The sequence below is a fragment of the Choloepus didactylus genome, chromosome 6, assembly GCF_015220235.1.
Source record: "Choloepus didactylus isolate mChoDid1 chromosome 6, mChoDid1.pri, whole genome shotgun sequence".
Lineage (NCBI taxonomy): Eukaryota > Metazoa > Chordata > Mammalia > Pilosa > Megalonychidae > Choloepus > Choloepus didactylus.
In genome coordinates this window covers 363,192-385,264 of record NC_051312.1, presented here as the reverse complement: position 1 = coordinate 385,264, position 22,073 = coordinate 363,192, and positions in this window count along the sequence as shown.

Here is a 22,073-nt window from a genome sequence, read left to right as displayed (position 1 = left end):
AGCTGTGGGTGATGACTCTGATTGGATAATTTCTGTGACAGTGGTGCCCACTCGGGGTAGGTCTAAGTTGAGTCACTGGAGCCATATGAATGAGCTGGAAAACAAAAGGATCTCAGTGCAGCTGTGAGTGATGTTTTGAAGAGGAGCTACAGCCAAAAGGGACACTTTGAAGAAAGCACAGGAGCTGCAGATGAGAGACATTTTGAAGATGGCCATTGAAAGCAGACTCTTGCTCTGGAGAAGCTAAGAGAAGACAAATACCCCAAGTGCAACTAAGAGTGACATTTTTGAGGAAATGCAGCCTAGAGAGGAATGTCCTGGGAGAAAGCCATTTTGAAACCAGAACTTTAGAGCAGATGCCAGCCACATGCCTTCCCAGCTAACAGAGGTTTTCCAGACACCATTGGCCATCCTCCAGTGAAGGTACCCAATTGCTGATATGTTACCTTGGACACTTTATGGCCTTAAGACTGTAACTGTGTAACCAAATAAACCCCCTTTTATAAAAGCCAATCTATTTCTGGTGTTTTGAATTCTGGCAGCATTGGCAAAGTAGAACAGTAGTATTTTAACTTTCTTTCATCAATGGTAACAAATGTACTATACCAAAACTATGTATCAATAATGGAGCAGGGGTGGTTAGGGTTATGGGAGGATTTGAGTTTCCTTTTTTTCATCTTTATTTCTTTTCTGTAGTAATGAGGATGTTCTGACATTTGAAAAAAAGATTAATTTTGGTGATGGAGGCACAGCTGTATGATGGTGCCATGGGCAATTGATTGTACAGTTTGGATCTTTGGATAATGGTATGATATGTGAACAATCTCAATAAAAATAAATAAAAAAGAAACAAAAGTACATCTTGCTAACAAAAGACACATTTTGTACCCCCATGTTAATTTAGAAAACTATGAGACTTGTGGACTGAATCCTGCTCACTGCAGTCTATCTGTATCATGATTTAACATTTCTTGTGTTATTTAGAGCTGAGGAAATTCATGGAAATGAAATGAATGAACTAATCTCACTTTCATGACATGGTACCACAATCTTGGGTCCTTTCAATCCCTTTAATAGTCTTACTATTGGAGTGTTATAAGTAAATATATATTCATATTAAATGTAATACATATATATAAATGTGAATGGGTGTATGATTTTTTAAATACATGAAATTATGAAGGAAAAATATGTGGAGATTAAAGAACACATTCTTAAACAGTCAATGGATCAAAGAAGAAATTGCAAGACAAATCAGTAAATATCTCAAGATGGATGAAAACAAGAACACAATATATCAAGACTTATGGAGAGGGCAGGGCAAGATGGCAGAGTAGTGAGGTGTGGAGTTTAGTGACTCCTCTAGGGCAGCTGGTAAATAGCAAGGAACTGTATGGAGCAGTGTTTCACGTACTTCTGTGACTGGAAATACATTGTACACCAGTCTGGAATGGGTGAAACGGCTGAGATTGCAGCCAAGAACTGTAAGTTTCCCCAGCCAGGGGGCTGGTGCCCCTCCCCTCAAGCATGGTAGACTGCCTTGGAGCTGATTCCCTGAGGGAAAAAGAAACAATCTGTGCTGGGAGCAAGGAGGGGCACTCAACCTATCCCCAATTGCAGAATTAATTAACAAATTCAGACTACTGAATAAAAGCTCCAAACACAGATAAAGCAAGAGCAGACCCAAAAGGAACAGGGAGGAATCTGTCCAGCAGAGAGGAGAGAGGGCTAACAACAGCTACAACAATAAAAACCCAGAGACTTTCAGAGTTGGAAGTGTTCAGAATATTGGAAAAGGGTTGGGCTCCAAGAAAAAGGGGGAAATAGAAACAGGTACCTATTCAGGCTCTTGCTTGCAAATCTGGGGAACTGAGGTCTGGTCCTGAAAAGGGTCTTTCCTCCTTCTCCTTCTTCTTCTCCTTCTCCTTCTCCTTCTCCTTCTCCTTCTCCTTCTCCTTCTCCTTCTCCTTCTTCTTCTTATCCTTTTTATTCTTATTCTTATTCTTATTCTTATTCTTATTCTTATTCTTCTTATTCTACTTACATTTCTTGTTCTTCTTTTCTTGCTTTCCAACTCTTTATCTTTTTAATTTTGAATATCCCATCAGAGCTTCTGCTTCAGCACTACTGCAGGCAAGGGCAGAATTAAAGTTGTTTAACAGTAACTATTCAGGTGAAAGAGATAATAGCCTAAAGGGTGTATCTGTAAATAGTCCATACTGGCACCAACAAAACCTGGGGGCTGGGGAAGGGCCTCAAAAAGAGATTTCTTTTTTTTTATTTTGAAATAATTATTCTAAGTAGTTCATCACAGAAAGTCTCAGATATTTGGAAGTGGCCAGTGGACCCAGGCAAGCGTAGGGCTAAGATAGGTCTGAGAGACAAAGCAATCAGTCTACTGGGGAAGACAATTCCCTAAAGGGAAGGGGATGGGGCCCAGCTCATGTGGTGTCCCTCCTTCAGAGAATGCAGAATCTAGGGGCTGGAAAACAGAAACCAGCTTAGGTCTGCCACACCCCTGGCAGAGACAGGGTCTGTGGAGAATTAAAGGCACCTGTGGTATCTCTTTACACTGGTGGGGAGATGTGGGATGACATGTGTCACCTGCTTGATAAGATAGGAAAAGCACAGAGTCTAAATGCTTCCCAGGAAAGTCTGACAACCTGCAGGGTCTCATTCTCAGGGAAACTTCAAACCTTCCTCTTGAGACTTGGGCCTGTCTGGACTGGGAAATTCTGATTGGTGTCAATGATATCTGGGGAGACCCTCTGACAAAAAGGTTGAATAAATGCAGGGCAAGAACAAGAAAAACAGGTGAAAAATTCTGCTCAGTTAAATGGAAGCTATGTTAGAGGTCTAGAATAAAGAGAACTGAATGCCAAAGAATGGATAGAAAACCAAGCCAACAACAAGAGAACCCTAGGTAAAAGAGTGAAAATGAGCTCCAGAATAAACTAATGAAGAGAATCAGATGCATAGACAGCTAAAAATAATGAGCCATACTAGGAAACTTGAAAATATGGACCAGACTTAGGAACAGACTAGCATGTCAACTGAGATACAGGAATTGAAACAACTAATTAAAGATGTTCAAACAAATCTCCTAAATCAAATCAATGAGCTCAAGGAAAATGTGGCAAAAGACATGGAGGATATAAAGAAGACACCATAAGACCATAAAGAAGAATTTGTAAGCTTGGAAAAACAAATGATAGAACCTATGGGAATGAAAGACACAACACAAGAGATGAAAAACACAACGGAGACATAAAACAGTAGTGTTGAAGAGGCAGAAGAAAGGATCAGTGAACTGGAAGACAGAACATTTGAAATCCTACACACAAAAGAACAGATAGGGTAAAGAATGAAAAAATATAGGCCGGGTCTCAGGGAACTGAATGACAACATGAAATACATGAATATACATGTTATGGGTATCCCAGAAAGAGAAGAGAAGGGAAAAGCAGCAGAAAGAATAATGGAATAAATAATCACTGAAAATTTCCCAACTCTCATGAAAGGCATAAAATTACAGATTCAAGAAGTGCTGTGTACTCCAAATAGAATAGGTCCCAATAGACCTAGTCCAAGACCCTTACTGTTCAGATTGTCCAATTTCAAAGACAAAGAGAGAATTCCGAAAGCAGGAAGAGAAAAGCAATCCATCACATACAGGAGAAGTTCGATAAGACCATGTACAGATTTCTCCACAGAAACCATGGAGGTGAGAAGGCAGTGGTATGATATATTTAAGACACTGAAAGAGAAAAACTGCCAACCAAGAATTCTATATCTGGCAAAATTGTCCTGCAACAATGAGGGAGAAGTTCAGCAGGTGAACTCACTGTCCTTCCTCCTATGTTGGACCAGACTCCCAGGGGTGTAAATCCCCCTGACAATTCAGAATATGATTCCCAAGGATGAATCTGGACCCAACATCATGGGACTGAGAACATCTTCTTGACAAAAACGAATATGTGAAATGAAAAACAATAATGTTTCAGTGTCCGAGTGATTCTAAAAGGGGTCGAGAGGTCACTCAGGTGGGCACTCTTATGCACTATATAGACAACCCTTTTTAGGCTTCAATGTGCTGGAATAGTTAGAAGGAAATACCTGAAACTATCAAACTGCAACCCAGTTGCCTTGACTCTTGAAGATGATTATATAACAATGTAGCTTACAATGAATGACAGTGTGATTGTGAAAGCATTGTGGATCACATTCCCTTTATCCAGTGTATGGACAGATGAGTAGAAAAATCAGGACAAAATCTAAATGAAAATAGGGTGGGAGAGGAGGATGATTTGGGTTTTCCTTTTTTACTTTTATTTTTTATTCTTATTTTTACTTTTTCTGGCATAAAGAAAATGTTCAAAAAAGAGATTGGGGTGATGAATGCATCACTACAAGATGGTACTGTAAACAGTTGATTGTACACCATGGATGGTGGTATGATATGTGAATGTATCTCAATAAAACTGAATTTAAAAATGAGCAATTAAATTATTTTCAGACAAACAAAAACTGAAAGAGTTTGTGAATAAGAGAAATATTAAAGGGAATGTTACAGACTGTTAGGAAAAGACAGGAGAGAGAGGTTTTGAAAAGAGTGTAGAAATGAAGACTATCAGGAAGGGTAAAAATAGAAGAAATAACATATGACAGTTAAAATGCAAAAGACAAAATGGTAGGATAAAATACTGCCATTACAGTAATAAGATTAAATGTTAATGGATTAAAATCCCCAACAAAAAGACACAGACTGGCAAAATGGAATAAAAAACAGGACCCATCTATATGCTGTCTACAAGAAACTCACTTTAGACACAATGACAAAATTAGGTTGAAAGTGAAAGGTTGAAAAAAGATATTTCACACAAACAACAAGAAAAATGTGGGAGTAACTTATTCATATCAGACAAATTAGACTTCAAATATAAAGTAATTAAAAGAGACACAGAAGGACATTATATATTAATAAAATAATATGTTAAGAAAACATAACAATTATAAATATTTATTCACTGAGCCAGAGTGCCTCAGAATACATGAGGCAGATGCTGACAACTCTGAAGGGAGAAGTACATACCTCTACACTGATAGCTGGAGACTTCAACGCAGCACTCTCATCAACAGATAGAACATCTAGACAGAGGATCAATAATGAAACAAAGATATTGAATTGTACAATAAATGAACTAGACTTGACGGATACTTATAGAACCCTACACAATACAACAGCAGGTACAGATTTTCCTCAAGTGCTCATAGATCATTCTCTAGGACAGACCACATGTTGGGTCACAAAGCAAATCTCAACAAATTTAAAAATATTGATATCAAGCAAAATACTCAGATCATAATGGAATAAAGCTCAAAAGCAATAACAGGCAGAAGGTCAGAAAATTCACATAGATGTGGAGGCTAAACAACACAGTCTTAAACAACCAGTGGGTAAAGAAGAAATTACAAGAGAAATTAGTAAATACCTTGAGGCAAATGACAATGAAAACACAAGATATCAAAACTTATGGGATGCAGCAAACACAGTGGTGAGAGGGAAATTTATTGCCCTAAATGCATATATTATAAGAGAAGTAAGAATAAAAATTGAGGGATTAACAGTTCACCTAGGAGAACTAGAGAAAGAACAGCAAGCTAACCCAAAAGCAAACAGAAGGAAAGAAATAACAGAGATTAGAGCAGAAATAAATGAAACTGAGAACAAGAAAACAATAGAAAGAATCAACAAAACCTGAAGTTGGTTCTTTGAGTGAATCAATAAAATTGATAGAGCCTTAGTAGGATAACAACAACTAAGTAGAGTGGATGCAAATAAATACAATCAAAACCTGGAAAGGGAACATAACTACTGACCCTGCAGAAGTAAAGGAGATAATGAGAAGATACTATGAGGAACTATATGCTAATAAATTAGACAACCTTGATGAAATGGACAGCTTCCTAGAAAACATGAACCACCAACAATGACTCAAGAAGAAATACATGACCCCAAACAACAAATCACAAGTAAGGAGATTGTGTCAGTCATTAGAAAGTTCCCCCCCAAATCCCAAGAACAGATGGCTTCACAGAGGAATTCTACCAAGCATTCAAGAAAGAATTAGTACCAATCCTGGTCAAACTTGAAGAGGGAAAGCTACCTACCTCATTCTATGAAGTCAACATCACCCTAATACCAAAGTCACACAAAGATACTACAAAAAGAGAAAATTATAGGCCAATCTTTAATGAATATAGATGAAAAATCCTCAACAAAATACTTGCAAATCAAATTCAGCAGCACATTGAAAGAATTGTACACCATGACCATGTGCAATTTATTCCAGGTTTGCAAGGCTGGTTCAACACAAGAAGATCAATTAATGTGATACACTACATCAATAAATCAATAAATCAAAGTGGAAGAACTACATGATCAACTTGATCAATGCAGAAAAGGCATTTGACAAAATCCAACCTCCTTTCTTGATGAAAACACTTCAAAGGATAGGACTAGAAAGGAACTTTCTCAATATGATAAAGGCAATATATGAAAAACCCACAGCTAACATCATACTCAATGGGGAGAGACTGAAATCTTTCCCTCTAAGATCAGGAACAAGACAGGGATGCCAAATGTCATCATTGTTATTCAACATTGTGCTGGAAGTTCTAGCTAGGGAAAATAGGCAAGAAAAAGTAATAAAATGCAACCAAATTGGAGAGGAAGTAAAACTTTCACTGTTTGCAGATGACATAATCATGTACACAGAAAATCCAGAAAAATCTACAGCAAAGCTACCAGAGCTAATAAGTGAATATGGCAATGTGGCAGACTACAAGACCAACACACAAAAATCAGTAGTGCTCCTATATACAAGGAATGAGCAAAAGGAGGAGGAAATAAAGAAAAAAATTCCATTTACTATAGCAACCAAAGGATCAAGTATTTAAGCGTCAACTTAAGGCCACAAAGACCTATGCAGAGAAAACTACAAGAAACTGCTAAAAGAAATCAAACGGGACCTAGAAAAAGGAAAAACATACCAAGTTCATGGATTGGAGGATTAAATATAGTTAAGATGTCAATTCTACCTAAACTGATCTATAGATTCAATGCAATTCCAGTCAAAATCCCAACAACTTACTTTGCAGGAACAGAAAAACCAATAACCAAATTTATTTGGAAGGGTTCCTTGAATAGCCAAAAATATCTTGAGAAAGAGAATCAGAGTGGGAGGTCTCACACTACCTGACTTTAAAATACACTACAAAGCCACAGTGCTCAAAACAGCATGGTACTGGCATAAAGATGGATATATTGACCAATGGAATTGACTGAGTGTTCAGAAATAGACCCTTGTATCTATGGACAATTGATCTTTTCTTTGTTTGTTTCATTTTGCTTTTTGTTTTTAAATTAAATTCAGTTTTATTGAGAGATATTCACACAGCATACAATCATCCATGATGTACAATCAACTGTTCACAGTATCAACATGTAGTTATGCATTCATCACCCCATCTATTTTTGAACATTTTCCTTACACTGGAAAGAATCAGAATCAGAATAAAAAATAAAAGTAAAAAAGAACACAAAAATAATCCACCTCCATCCCACCCTATTTTTCATTTCATTTTTGTCCTCATTTTTCTACTTATCCATCCATACACTGGATAAAGGGAGTGTGATTCACAGGGCTTTCACAATCACACTGTTAACCACTTGTAAGCTACATTATTATACAATCACCTTCAAGAGTCAAGGCTACTGGGTTGCAGTTTGATAGTTTCAGGTATTTCCTTCTAGCTATTCCAATATATCAAAACCTAAAATGTTTTGTTTATATAGTGCATAAGAATGTCCACCAGAGTGACCTCTAGACTCCATTTGAAATATCTCAGCCACTGCAACTTTATTTTGTTTCATTTTGCATCTTCCCTTTTGTCCAGAAGATGTTCTCAGTCCCACAATGCTGGGTCCAGATTCATCCCTGGGAATCATATCCTTGTGTTGCCAGGGAGATTTACACCCCTGGGAGTCAGGTCCCACATAGAGGGGATGGAAGTGAGTTCACCCACTGAGTTGGCTTAGCTAGAGAGAGAGGGTCACATCTGAACAACAAAGAGGAGCTCAGGGGGAGACTCACAGGCACAATTATAGGCAGGTATAGCCTCTCCTTTGCAGTAATGAACTTCATAAGTGCATAGGTGGGGTAAGATGGCAGATTGGTGAGGTGTATGTTTTAGTTACTCCTCCAGGAAAATAGGTAGAAAGCCAAGAACTGTGTGGACTGGACACCACAGAGCAATTTGACTTTGGGCATACTTCATACAATACCCATGAACATGTTGAATTGCTGAGATCAGTGAAATCTGTAAGTTTTTGCCACCAGGGGACCTGCGCCCCTCCCTGCCAGGCTCAGTCTCATGGGAGGAGGGGCCATCAGCGCTGGGAATGAGGAGGGAGAACTGCAGTGGCAGCTTTTATTGGAAACTCATTCTACTGATCCAAACTCCAATCATAGATAGACTGAGAGCAGACACCAGAGAATCTCAGAGCAGCCACCCCAGCAGAGAGAAGATAGGGATAGCAAGAAACAGCAAGAAAAGCCCAAAAAGAAAAGTGGAGGCTTTTTGGAGTTCTGGTGAACATAGAAAGGGGAAGGGCAGAGCTCAGGCCCTGAGGCTCATATGCAAATCTGGAAGAAAACTGAGCTCTTTGCCCCCTGGACTTTTCCTTAAAGGCCCTAATTGCTTTGTCTCTTAGCATTTCAATAACCCATTAGATCTGTGAGGAGGGCCCCCTTTTTTTTCTTTTTCTAAAACAATTACTGTAAGAAACCCAATACAGAAAGCCTCAAAGACTTGCAATTTGAGCAGGTCAAGACAAGAGCAGAACTGAGAGAGCTCTGAGACAAAAGGCAACAATCCACTGGCTGAGAAAATTCACTAAACACCACAACTTCCCAAGAAAAGGGAGGCATCCACTCAGCAGACTGGGAACCTCCCTTCACAGTCCTGTAGCCCAGAACCACCCTTGGGGGACAGCACTCACCTGTGACATAGTGCAGTCATCCCTCAGCAGAGGACTAGGGGGTGCATGGCCTGGAAGAGGGACCCATTCACAAGTCTCAGGGGCCATACCAAGGACTTGTGGGTCAGCGGCAGTGACAAACTGTGGCAGGACTGAACTGTAAGATTAGACTATTGCAGCAGCTTTAAAACTCTAGAAACACCAGGGAGATTTGATCGTTAGAGCCACCCCCCCTCCCTGACCACCCAGAAACATGCCCCATATACAGGGCAGGCAATACCAACTACACACACAAGCTTGGTGTACCAATTGGACCCCACAAGACTCACTCCCCCACTCACCACAAAGGCAAAGCAGGGGGGAACTGGTTTGAGGGGAACAGGTGGCTCGTGGACACCACCTGCTGGTTAGTTAGAGAAAGTGTACCCCACAAAGCTGTAGATCAGACAAATTAGAGATAAGGATTTCAATTGGTCTACAAATCCTAAAAGAACACTATCAAGTTAAGCAAATGCCAAGAGGCCAAAAACAACAGAAAATTTTAAAGCATATGAAAAAACCAGATGATATGGATAACCCAAGCCCAAGCACCCAAATCAAAAGGTCAGAGGAGATACAGTACCTAGAGCAACTAATCAAAGAACTGAAGATGAACGATGAGACCATGGCATGGGATATAAAGGACATGAAGAAGAGCATGGCACAGGATATAAAGGACATCCAGAAGACCCTAGAAGAGCATAAAGAAGACATTGCAAGACTAAATAAAAAATAGATGATCTTATGTAAATTAAAGAAACTGTCGACCAAATTGAAAAGATTCTGGATACTCATAGTACAAGACTAGAGGAAGTTGAACAATGAATCAGTGATCTGGAAGATGACAGAATGGAAAATGAAAACACAAAAGAAAGAATGGGGAAAAAATTGAAAAAATTGAAATGGACCTCAGGGATATGATAGATAATATAAAATGTCCAAATATGAGACTCATTGGTGTTCCAGAAGGGGAAGAAAAGGTTAAAAGTCTAGGAAGAGTATTCAAAGAAATTGTTGGGGAAAACTTTCCAAATCTTCTAAACACCATAAATACACAAATCATAAATGCCCAGCAAACTCCAAATAGAATAAATCCAAATAAACACACTCCGAGACATATTCTGATCACACTGTCAAATACAGAAGAGAAGGAGCAAGTTCTGAAGTTAGCAAGAGAAAAGCAATTCACCACATACAAAGGAAACAGCATAAGACTAAGTAGTGACTACTCAGCAGCCACCATGGAGGTGAGAAGGCAGTGGCATGACATATTTAAAATTCTGAATGAGAAAAGTTTCCAAGAAAGAATACTTTACCCAGTATAGCTCTCCTTCAAATTTGAGGGAGAGCTCAAAATTTTCACAGACAAACAAATGCTGAGAGAATTTGCTAACAAGAGGCCTGCCCTACTGGAGATACTAAAGGGAGCCCTACATACAGAGAAACTAAGAAAGGAGAGAGAGACATGGAGAAAGGTTCAGTACTAAAGAGATTCAATATGGGTACATTAAAGGATATTAATAGAGAGAGGGAAAAATATATATGACAAACATAAACCAAAGGATAAGATGGCTGATTCAAGAAATGCCTTCATGGTTATAATGTTGAATGTAAATGGATTAAACTCCCCAATTAAAAGATATAGATTCACAGAATGGATCAAAAAAATGAACCATCAACATGTTGCATACAAGAGACTCATCTTAGACACAGGGACACAAAGAAATCGAAAGTGAAAGGATGGAAAAAATATTTCATGCCAGCTACAGCCAAAAGAAAGCAGGTGTAGCAATATTAATCTCAGATAAAATAGACTTTAAATGCAGGGATGTTTTGAGAGACAAAGCAGGCCATTACATACTAATAAAAGGGGCAAATCAACAAGAAGAAATAACAATCATACATGTTTATGCACCCAATCAAGGTGCCACAAAATACATGAGAGAAACACTGGCAAAACTAAAGGAAGCAATTGATGTTTCCACAATAATTGTGGGAGACTTCAACACATCACTCTCTCCTATAGATAGATCAACCAGACAGAAGACCAATAAAGAAATTGAAAACCTAAACCATCTGATAAATGAATTGGATTTAACAGACACATATAGAACATTACATCACAAATCACCAGGATACACATTCTTCTCTAGTGCTCATGGAACTTTCTCCAGAATAGATCATATGCTGGGACATAAAACAAGCCTCAATAAATTTAAAAAGATTGAAATTATTCAAAGCACATTCTCTGACCACAATGGAATACAATTAGAAGTCAATAACCATCAGAGGCTTAGAAAATTCACAAATACCTGGAGGTTAAACAACACACTCTTAAACAATCAGTGGGTTAAAGAAGAAATAGCAAGAGAAATTACTAAATATATAGAGATGAATGAAAATGAGAACACAACATACCAAAAACTATGGGATGCAGCAAAAGCGGTACTGAGGGGAAAATTTATAGCACTAAACACATATATTAAAAAGGAAGAAAGAGCCGAAATCAAAGAACTAATGGATCAACAAGAAGCTAGAAAATGAACAGCAAACTAATCCTAAACCAAGTAGAAGAAAAGAAATAACAAGGATTAAAGCAGAAATAAATGACATAGAGAACAAAAAAACAATAGAGAGGATAAATATCACCAAAAGTTGGTTCTTTGAGAAGATCAACAAGATTGACAAGCCCCTGGCTAGATGGACAAAATCAAAAAGAGAGAAGACCCATATAAACAAAATAATGAATGAGAAAGGTGACATTACTGCAGATCTTGAAGAAATTAAAAAAATTATAGGAGGATACTATGAACAACTGTATGCCAACAAACTGGACAATGTACAGGAAATGGACAATTTCCTGGAAACATATGAACAACCTAGACTGAACAGAGAAGAAACAGAAGACCTCAACCAACCAATCACAAGCAAAGAGATCCAATCAGTCATCAAAAAGCTTCCCACATATAAATGACCAGGGCCAGATGGCTTCACAGGGGAATTCTACTGAACTTTCCATAAGTGCAAACCCTAAGATAGAGGGCTTGGCATACCAAACTGTCAGTTTCAATGGTTGTGAAAACCTCAGCAACAATCCAGGTGAGGAAGTCCAAGGCTTCTGCATTTTCCCCCAGCTCCTCAAGGTGTCTCTGCACATATATTTTTATTCTCTGCCCAAATTGCTTTGGGATGTGTTGCTATATCACACTAACCTATACAAACCTACCAGATCTCACTTCCTATTCAAAGTTCTGTGCAATTATGGTGTTTGAACAAACTGTAGAAGTTATATTGTTTAGAAAATTTAGATCCTGCACCAAATAAACATCTCTTCCCTTGATCTCACATGGAAGTTGAAGTTTTAAAACACAGTCAATTTCAACCTTTACCCTTTGGCCTGATTTGCCCTAGTCTTAACCAGATCTAATCCATTCAAATTTCCAATTGAAACCTGGGTTCTTTTTCAGCTTTTTTTTTTTCAGCAGTTGCTGTATGCACTAATATTGACATCTGTATCTGCCAAGCTCTAGCTCTGAGTTTCAGGTGTCACACAGATACCCAATATTCCAGAGACCAATCAGGTTATACACAAAGGGATCAGCGTCTCAGAGTTTGGAGATAGCCATTACAATTCAGGAATGGATTTGACTGCTGTAAGAGCTTACAATCCAGGGACCATTACAATAATCATTCCCCAGTTAGGCTGTGCTCTAATGTTCAATTCTGAGTTTATATATTGTAGTTGGTCCATATTGGTGAGGCATTATAGTGTTTGCCTTTGTTTCTGGCATACTTCACTCAAAATGTGTCTACAGGATCCATTCACCTCATTGCATGTCTCACAGCTTCACTGCTTCTCATAGTGCCTCAATATTCCATTGTATGCATACACCACAGTTCATCATTCTGTTCCTCAGTCGATGTACCCTTAGTCCACCTCCATCATTGCAAATCATGAATACTGTCTCCATAAACACCAATGTGCAATGTCCATTCATGTCTCTGCTCTCAGATCTTCCAGGTACGTACCCCATAATGAGGTTGTAGGACATTATGGCCCCGCATACGTAACTTCTTGTGGAACTACCACTCTGATCTCCAGAAAGTCTACACCATTCTTCCTCCTCATCAACAGTAAATAGGTGCAGCCCTCTCCATGTTTTCTCCAGCAGTTTTACCCCTATTTATATTTTTCCTACAATTTTATAGAGATGTATTCCCATACCGCACAATTATCCCCAGTGTAGTCAGTTATTTATGATAGCATCATATAGTTGTATGTTTATCAGCACAGTCAGCACTTGACCATGCTGATTACTACAAAAGAAAGTGTTTTTTAAGCAAATAATAAAAAAGATAATAAAAAGACAATTAAAATGTCATACAATACGATATAATAGCAAGGACAGAAAACAACACCACTACCAAGAATCCCATATCCTTCCCTTGTATACCCCTCTCATATACATTTAGCTTTAGTATATTGCCTATGTTACATTTAATGGAAGCATATTACAATGTTACTGTTGAGTAGTTGAGCATAGACTCCAGTTTGCTTTGATTATATTTTTTCCCCAATACCATCCCTTTGTCAACACTTTGCATGGTTGACCTTCATTTGTTCTCTTGCATGCAAGAACATTTTTATATTTGTACATTTAGTCACAATCATAGGCCACTCCAGTTTTTGCTAAGTTAGAAAGTCCCAGTCTTTATCTTCTATCTCTACCTCAGGTGTCATACATGCCCCTAGCCCACCTTTTCAGGTTTATGCATGGACATCTTTGTTCAATGTACTTACCATATTGTGTTACCATCACACAGTATTATGCTATCTAATTCTGGACCTATAGTCAATCCTGCTGAACATTCTGTAGTCCTTCAGCATCAAATGCCCAATCTCTACCCTCCTTCTATCTCCATATAGCCTATGTTCTCAGTTTTAACTCTCAAAGTTTGTTCCTTAATGTTAGTTCATATTAGTGAGACCATACAGTATTTGTCCTTTGGTTTCTGGCTAACTTCACTCAACATAGCACCATCAAGGATCATCCCCATTATTATATGATCCATGTCTTTGTTTTGTCTTACAGCTGCATAAGATTCCATTGTGTGTATGTACAACAGTTTGTTTATCCACTCATCCTTTGATGAACATTTGGGCTGTTTCCATCTCTTGGCTATTATTAATAGTGCTGTAGTAAACATCAGTTTACAAATGTCCACTTGCATCTTAACTTTCAGTGCCTCTGAGTATATAGCTAGTAATGTAATAGCTATGTCATATGGCAATTCTATACTTAGCTTCCCGAGGAACAGCTACACTGTCTTCCAGAGTGGCTGCACCATTCTACATTCCCCCCAACAGTGAGTAAGTGTGCCTCTTTCTCCACATCCTCTCCAGCACTTGTAATTTTCTGTTATTTTATTTTATTTTTTATTTTTGGATAGTAGCCATTCTGGTTGGTGTGAGATGATATATCATTGTGGTTTTGATTTGCATTTCCCTTATAGCCAGTGAGGTTGAGAATTTTTTCATGTTTTCAAGCCGTTTGTATTTCCTCTTCAGAAAAGTGTCTGTTCATGTGTTTTGCCCATTTTTCAACTGGGTTGTTTGCCTATCTGTTGTTGAGTAGTAGGATTAGTTTATATATTTGGAATATTAAACCATTATCTGATATATGGTTTCCAAATATTGTCTCCCATTGCATAGGCTGCAGTTTTACCTTTCTGAAAAGTCCTTTGATGTACAAAAGTGTTTAATTTTGAGGAGATCCCATTTGGCCATCTGTTCTTTGGTTGCTTGCACTTTGGGTGTAAGGTCTAGGAAACCACCTCCTATCTCAAGATCTTTAAGATATTGCCCTAAATTTTCTTCTAAGAGTCTTGTGGTCTTACCACTAATGTTTAGGTCTTTGATCCATTTTGAGTCAATTTTTTGTATGAAGTGTGAGATAGGAGTCCTCTTTCATTCTTTTGGAAATGGATAATCAGTTCTCCAAATACCATTTATTGAAGAGGCTGCTCTGTCCCAGTGGTTTTGGCTTGACTGCCTTATCAAAGATCAATTGTCTATAGGTGCAGGGGTCTATTTCTGAACACTCAATTTGATTCCATTGGTTGGTATATCTATCCTTATGTCAGTACCATGCTGTTTTGAGCTCTGTAGCTTTGTAATAGGCTTCAAAGTCAGGCAATGTGGGACCTCCCACTTTGTTCCTCTTTCTCAAGATATTCTTGGCTATTTGGGGCACCTTACCCTTCAAGATAAATTTAGTTATTAGTTTTTTATTTCTGCAAAGTAAGTTGTTGGGATTTTAGTTGGTATTGCATTGAATCTGTAGATCAGTTCAGGTAGAATTGACATCTTAACTATGTTTAGTCTTCCAATCTATGAACATGGTGTGTTCTTCCTCTTTTTTGGTCCTGTTTGATTTCTTTCAGCAGTTTGTTGTAGTTCTCTGCATTTGGATCTTTTGTGGCCTGGTTAAGTTTGTTCCTAAATACTTGATTCTTTGGTTGCTATTGTAAATGGAATTGTTTTCTTGATTTCCTCCTCCTTTTGCTCATTACTTGTGTATAGGAACACTACTGATTTTTGTATGTTGGTCTTGTAGCCTGCCACTTTGCTGTATTCATTGATTTGCTCTAGTAGCTTTGCTGTAGATTTTTCTGGATTTTCTGCATATAGGATTATGCCACCTGCAAACAGTGAAAGTTTTACTTCTTCCTTTCCAATTTGGTTGCCTTTTATTGCTTTTTCTTGCCTAATTGCTCTAGCTAGAACTTCTGGCACAATGTTGAATAACAATGGTGACCGGGGACATCCCTGTCTTGTTCCTGAACTTAGAGGGATAGATTTCAGTCTTTCCCCATTGAGTATGATGTTAGCTGTGGGTTTTTCATATATTGCCTTTATCATACTGAGAAAGTTCCCCTCTATTCCTATCCCTTGAAGTGTTTTCATCAAGAAACACTGTTGAATTTTGCCAGATGCCTTTTCTGCATTGATTGAGATGACTGTGTAGTTCTTTTGCTTTGATATATTGATATAGTATATTACATTAATTGATTTTTTATGTTGAACCAGACTTGCTTATCTGAAATAAATCCCACCTGGTCATGGTGTATAACTCCTTTAATGTGCTGTTGGATTTGATTTGCAACAATTTGGTTGAGGATTTTTGCATTTATATTCATTAAAGAGATTGGCCTATAATTTTCATTTTTTGTAGTATCTTTGTCTGACTTTGGTATTAGGTTGATGTTGGCTTCATAGAATGAGTTAGGTAGCTTTCCCTACTCTTCAATTTTTTGAAGACTTGAGCAAGATTGGTACTAATTCTTTCTTGAATGCTTGGTAGAATTCCTCTGTGAAGCCATCTGTTCTTGGGATTTTCTTTTTTTGGGGCTCTTTGATGACTGACTCAATCTCTTTATTTGTGATTGTTTTGTTGAGGTTGTCTATTTCCTCTCGAGTCAATGTGTTGGATGTTTATGCTTTTCTAGGAAGTTGTCCATTTTGTTTAAGTTGTCTAGTTTATTAGCATATAAATGCTCATAGTATCCTCTCATTATCTCCTTTATTTATGCAGGGTCAATAGTTACATTTCCTTTCCCATTTCTGATTGTATTTATTTGCATCCATTCTCTCTCTCTCTCTCTCTCTCTCTCTCTCTCTCTCTCTCTCTCTCTCTCTCTCTCTTTTGGTTAGCCTAGCTAAGGGACCATCAATTTTGTTGATTTTCTCAAAGAACCAACTTCTGGTTTTGTTGAGTCTCTCTATTGTTTTCCTGTTCTCAGTATCATTTATTTCTGCTCTCATCTTTGTTACTTCTTTCCTTCTGTTTGCTTTGATGTTAGTATGATGTTCTTTCTCTTGTTCCTAAAGGTGAAGAATTAGTTTCACAATTTTTGCTCTCTTGTCTTTTAATATAGGCATTTAGGGCACTGAATTTCCCTCTCAGCAGCACATTTCTGCATCCAATAACTTTGAATATGTTGTGTTTCATTTTCGTTTGCCTTGAGGTATTTACTAATTTCTCTTGTACTTTCTTCCTTTACCCACTGGTTTTCTAAGAGTGTGTGGTTTAGCCTCCACATATCTGTGAATTTTACAATTTTCTGCCTGTTACTTATTTCCAAATTTATTCCAGTGTGATCAAAGTGTTTTGTGTACTATCAATATTTTAAAATTTGTTGAGATATGCTTTGTGATCCAAAATGTGGTCTATCCTAGAGAATGTTCTATGAGAACCTGAGAAAAATGTATACCCTGCTACTGTGGGGTGTAGGGTTCTATAAATGTCTGTGAAGACTAGTGCATTTATTGTACAATTCAAAATCTCTGTTTCCTTATTGTTCCTCTATGTCAATGTTCTATTCACTGATGGGAGTGCTGTACTGAAATCTCCAAATATTATGATGAGGTAACCACTTCTCCTTTCAATGTTAGTTTGCCTCATGAATTTTGGGGCACTCTGGCTTGGTGCATAAATATTTATGATTGCTATGCTTTCCTGATGAATTGATACTTTTATTAATATATAATGTCCCTATTGGTCTCTTTTAATTGTTTTACTATTGAAGTCTAATTTGTCTGATTTCAATATAGCTACTCCCATTTTTATCTGGTTGCTGTTTGCATGAAATAATTTTGCAACCTTTCAGTTTTGACCTATTTTTGTCCTTGTGTCTAAATTGAGTTTCTTGTAGACAGCATGTAGATGGGTCCTGTTTTTAATCCATTCTGCCAGTTTTGCTGGATATAGAATTCTTGGTTTGCTGTTCTACTCTTTCAGTGTCTTAAATATATCATACCACTGTCTTCTTGCCTCTATGGTTCTTGCCAAGAAATCTGTACATAGTCTTATTGAGCTTCCCCTGTATGTGATGGATTGCTTTTCTCTTGCTGCTTTCAGAATTCTCTCTTGGTCTTTGACATTGGACAATCTCATCAGTAAGTGTCTTGGAGTAGGTCTATTGTGATCTACTCTGTTTGGAGTATGCTGTACTTCTTGAATCTCTAGTTTTCTGTCTTTCATAAGAGTTGGGAAATTTTCAGTGAATATTCCTTCTATTATTCCTTCTGCCCCCTTTTCCTTCTCTTCTCCTTCTGGGACACCCATAACATGCATATTCATGTGATTCATGTTGTCTCTCAGCTCCCTAAGACCCTGCTCATATTTTTCCATTCTTTTCACCATCTGTTCTTTTTGTGTGTATGAATTCAAATGTCTTGTCTTTCAATTCACTGATCCTTTCTTCTGCCTGTTCAAATCTATTGTTAAATCTCTCCATTGTGTTTTTCATCTCCTCCCTTATGCTCTTTGTTCCCATAAGTTCTGCCATTTTTTTTTTTCAATTTTATGAATTCTTCTTTATGGTCATCCTGAGTCTTCCTTATATCCTTCATCTCTTTGCCATATCTTCCCTCAGTTCATTTAGATGATTTTTGAAATGATTTAGTGGATATGTTTGAACATCTTTAATTAGTTCTTCCCTCAGTTCATTGAATTGACTTACCATTAGATGTCTCTACTCCTGTATCTCTGTTGAACTATTAGTTTGTTCCTTTAGCTGGTCTATATTTTTGTGTTTCCTAGTATGGTTCATTATCTTAAGCTCTCTAGGCATCTGATTTTCTTGATTAGTTTGTTCTGGAGCTCATTTTCACTCTTTTACCAAGGGTTTTCTTGTTGGTTGGCTTTGTTCTCTCACCTTTTGTGTTCAGTTCAACTTATTCTAGACCTCTAAAGTAGGTTCTATTTAGTTGATCAGAGTTTTTCACCTCTTGTTTCTCTGGTTTTTGTCCTGCCTCTATGTAGACTTTTTGTGAGATGGTCTCCTCAGATATGATCAACCCCAATGACGTTTTCCCAGTTCAGGGAGGCCCAGGTCTCAGGAGGAGTTTATGGAGTCTCCCTGAGAATGAGACTCTCCCACGAGGCCTTTAGGCTCTGTACCTTCCTGTCTTGTCCAGCAGGCTGTGCTTACCACCCTGCAGCTCCCTCACCAGTGTAAGGAGGTGTGGAGCCTTTAGTTCTCCCTGTGACCCTGACCCTGTCAGAGACATGGCTGATTGAAGTTGGTTTCTGAATTTCAGCCCCTTGGGACTGAGTTCCCCAAAGTAGAGCTGAGAATTGAGCTGGACCATGCCCCTTTTCTTGGGGGAGTTATGCCCTTTTGGGAATTGTCTCCCCCACTAGACTCATTGTTTTATCTCTCAGAGCTATTAGCTCTATCTTGCCTGGGTCCAGCACCCAATTGCAAATCTTTGAAGCATTCTGTAATGGGCTACTTAGAATAGTTATTTTTAGAAAAAGAGGGAAAAAGAAAAAAGAAAAAGAAAGGCCCATTATAGATTACTTAAAGATAAGCCCTTTAGTCTTATTATCTCTTACTACTGGAGAGTTACTCTGAGACAACTTTAATTTCACCCTTGCATGGGGGACAGGAGCTCTGATGGGCTGTTGAAATGCCAAAGGATAAGGAGTTGGAGGGCAATTGAGGAGGAAACAGGAAACCAGAAAACTGCCTTTTAAGAGAAGGGCCCTGGCTTTCCAGGCTGGTATATGCACCTGATTATGTTGGATCCCAGCTCTTCTCCATATTATGCTTGCCCCCAACTCCAAAAGTGTAGCCCTGTCTCCTTTTCATCAGGGTTACTGCTCCCAGATTCTCCAGCATCTGGTCTCTGTTTATCTATGGTTGGAGTTTTTCCTCCACTGAGTTTGTTAATCAGTTATGCTGCTGGGGCTGCACTGAGCCTCCCTCCTGGTTCCCAGCACTGACAGCCCTCTCCTCCCCCAGGAAACCAGCCACAAAACAGGCTGCCATGCCTGGATGGGAAGGTCATGGGACGCCTGGCCACAGGAACTTACAAGTTTCTCTGATCTTAGCTGGTCCACGTGTTCCAGACTGTTGTATGATGTGTGAATGATCACAGATTTCTGTGAATTGTCTGTTCCACACAGTTCCTGGCTCTCTACCTGCCCCTGAGGAGTAACTAAAACCCACATCTCACCACTCTGCCATCTTGCCCCCTCCTCTGAGAATGACTTCTAAAAATATTGTTAGTACATCTTTGCAACTCTGTGTGGTCATAATATAAATTAAATAAATGTGAGGAGTGGTCAAAAGATGGGACTCCTGGCTTTCAGCTAATTATCCAAGTAAAATATATTAAGAGAACAAAAGCTTATGAAATTTAGTAAAGATAGCAGATGCACTGCAGCTGCAGTCATCTGGCCATTGTGTGCAGTATGACTAGCTATAGCAGATTGTCTCAAGAAACAGAAATCTGGCAAGTTAAAGGAAAAGTTACAGTTAGAAAAGATATGTGGACTTCCACTTCTGCTTTAGTGGCAGGCCCTCCAGGACAATTAGATAAGAGAAGCAATGATATAGAAATGATGGCCTATCCATTTTTAAAAGTAAAAGGTTAAGAAAAAAGATACAGCCAAAAGTTAAAGCTATCTTAGCTAGAAAAAAATAAGATCCAAAAACTTGAAATCCCTGGAAAGACATGAAGAAGTAACTAATACAATTTAAAAATCAGCAAAAGTGCAAATTGTCAGATGGTGCAAAGTCCCTTTAGCAGCCCTGTTAGCCCAGTAAATAAAATGCCAGTTATTAGAGAATTCTCTGCCCAGTAATTAATTAAATTGGCAAAACATCTCATGGTAAGCAGGAAGCAAATGCTTTAGCCCATATCCTCCTTATATGGCCCACACCAGCTGAGAAGGCTGCCTTAGGATACATAAAAATGTGGGCACAGAGGAGCAGCCAATGGGGTGGCAAATGGCAAAACCATGAAAAATTCCCCTAAAATGCCGTGGTTCAACAACAGTTATACAAGACTGTGACGCTTATTACCAGCTTCACCCTTATTCAGTACCCTGTAGTAGTGGACATATACATAAAGCCAATATGCCTCTAAAGAATTTAACAAAACTGTGAATACAAAATACTTTCATGAATTTCAAATTTCATGCAAAATTAAATCATTTTGGTTTTTTTAGAAACAATACCTATATGTTGCCTCAAAAGATTTTATATTACTATTTCAAAATGCATTGACTAAACTGTTTTAAATATTTAACATTATTCTGGCAAGTTTGATTTTAATGGTAATTGTATGTTGTAAGATTGTTTGGAAAAAGTTTCCCAAATCATTTTGGTAACTTTTAATATAAAATATTTTAAAATGTGTTTTTATTAAAAGGAAAAAAGAAAGCAATTTTGTCCAGGAAAGATTTGATGGGTCTACCATTAAAAAAATTTTTAAGACTTAGTTAAACAAAGATTTACTTTTCTCTTTTTAAAAGTAACAAAATTTCCTTGGATTATTCATCTGCTTTTAGTAAGAGGTTATAAAAGATTTTTCTAAATAATCAGTGTAAAAGGCAAAAAGTCTGTGTTTTATCAGGACAACTTCTTGTACTTTATGTTAACTTCATCATATCCTTGGTTGTTTAAAATATCAAGTCTTCTTACTTTTAAAAAAGCTAAGTCTTTTCCTTAACTTCAGTTAAATAAAAACCCAAATATTGTTTCAAACCTGACAACTTTTAACATTTTGCATTCTCTAGTTCAAGCCCTAAAGAATATCTTTTAATTCCAACAGTAGCAAAGGATTTGTTCTCTCACCATAAAAATTAAAGTGCTGAATGTAGTTAAGTTCATTTGATATGTTACAAGTTGCATAAGAAATATTTAGGCAATGTTATAAAAATTAAAAGAGATTTTCTAACCTGTTGGTTACTAATCTACATAATATCAAACAACAATATAGTGTTGCTAGTTATGGTTTTAGTTGTTTAAAAATATTATATGTCACAGAAAGAGCCAAATTTCCTTGTCAGTTACATTGCCTTTCTCTGATGCTTCTCTGAAAGTGCTTGTAGCCAGCTACAGATCAGAGCTTCATCTTCAACAACAAAGACTTTTTTAAAAAAAGCAAAGCAAGTATATAAATTATGTTCTACCT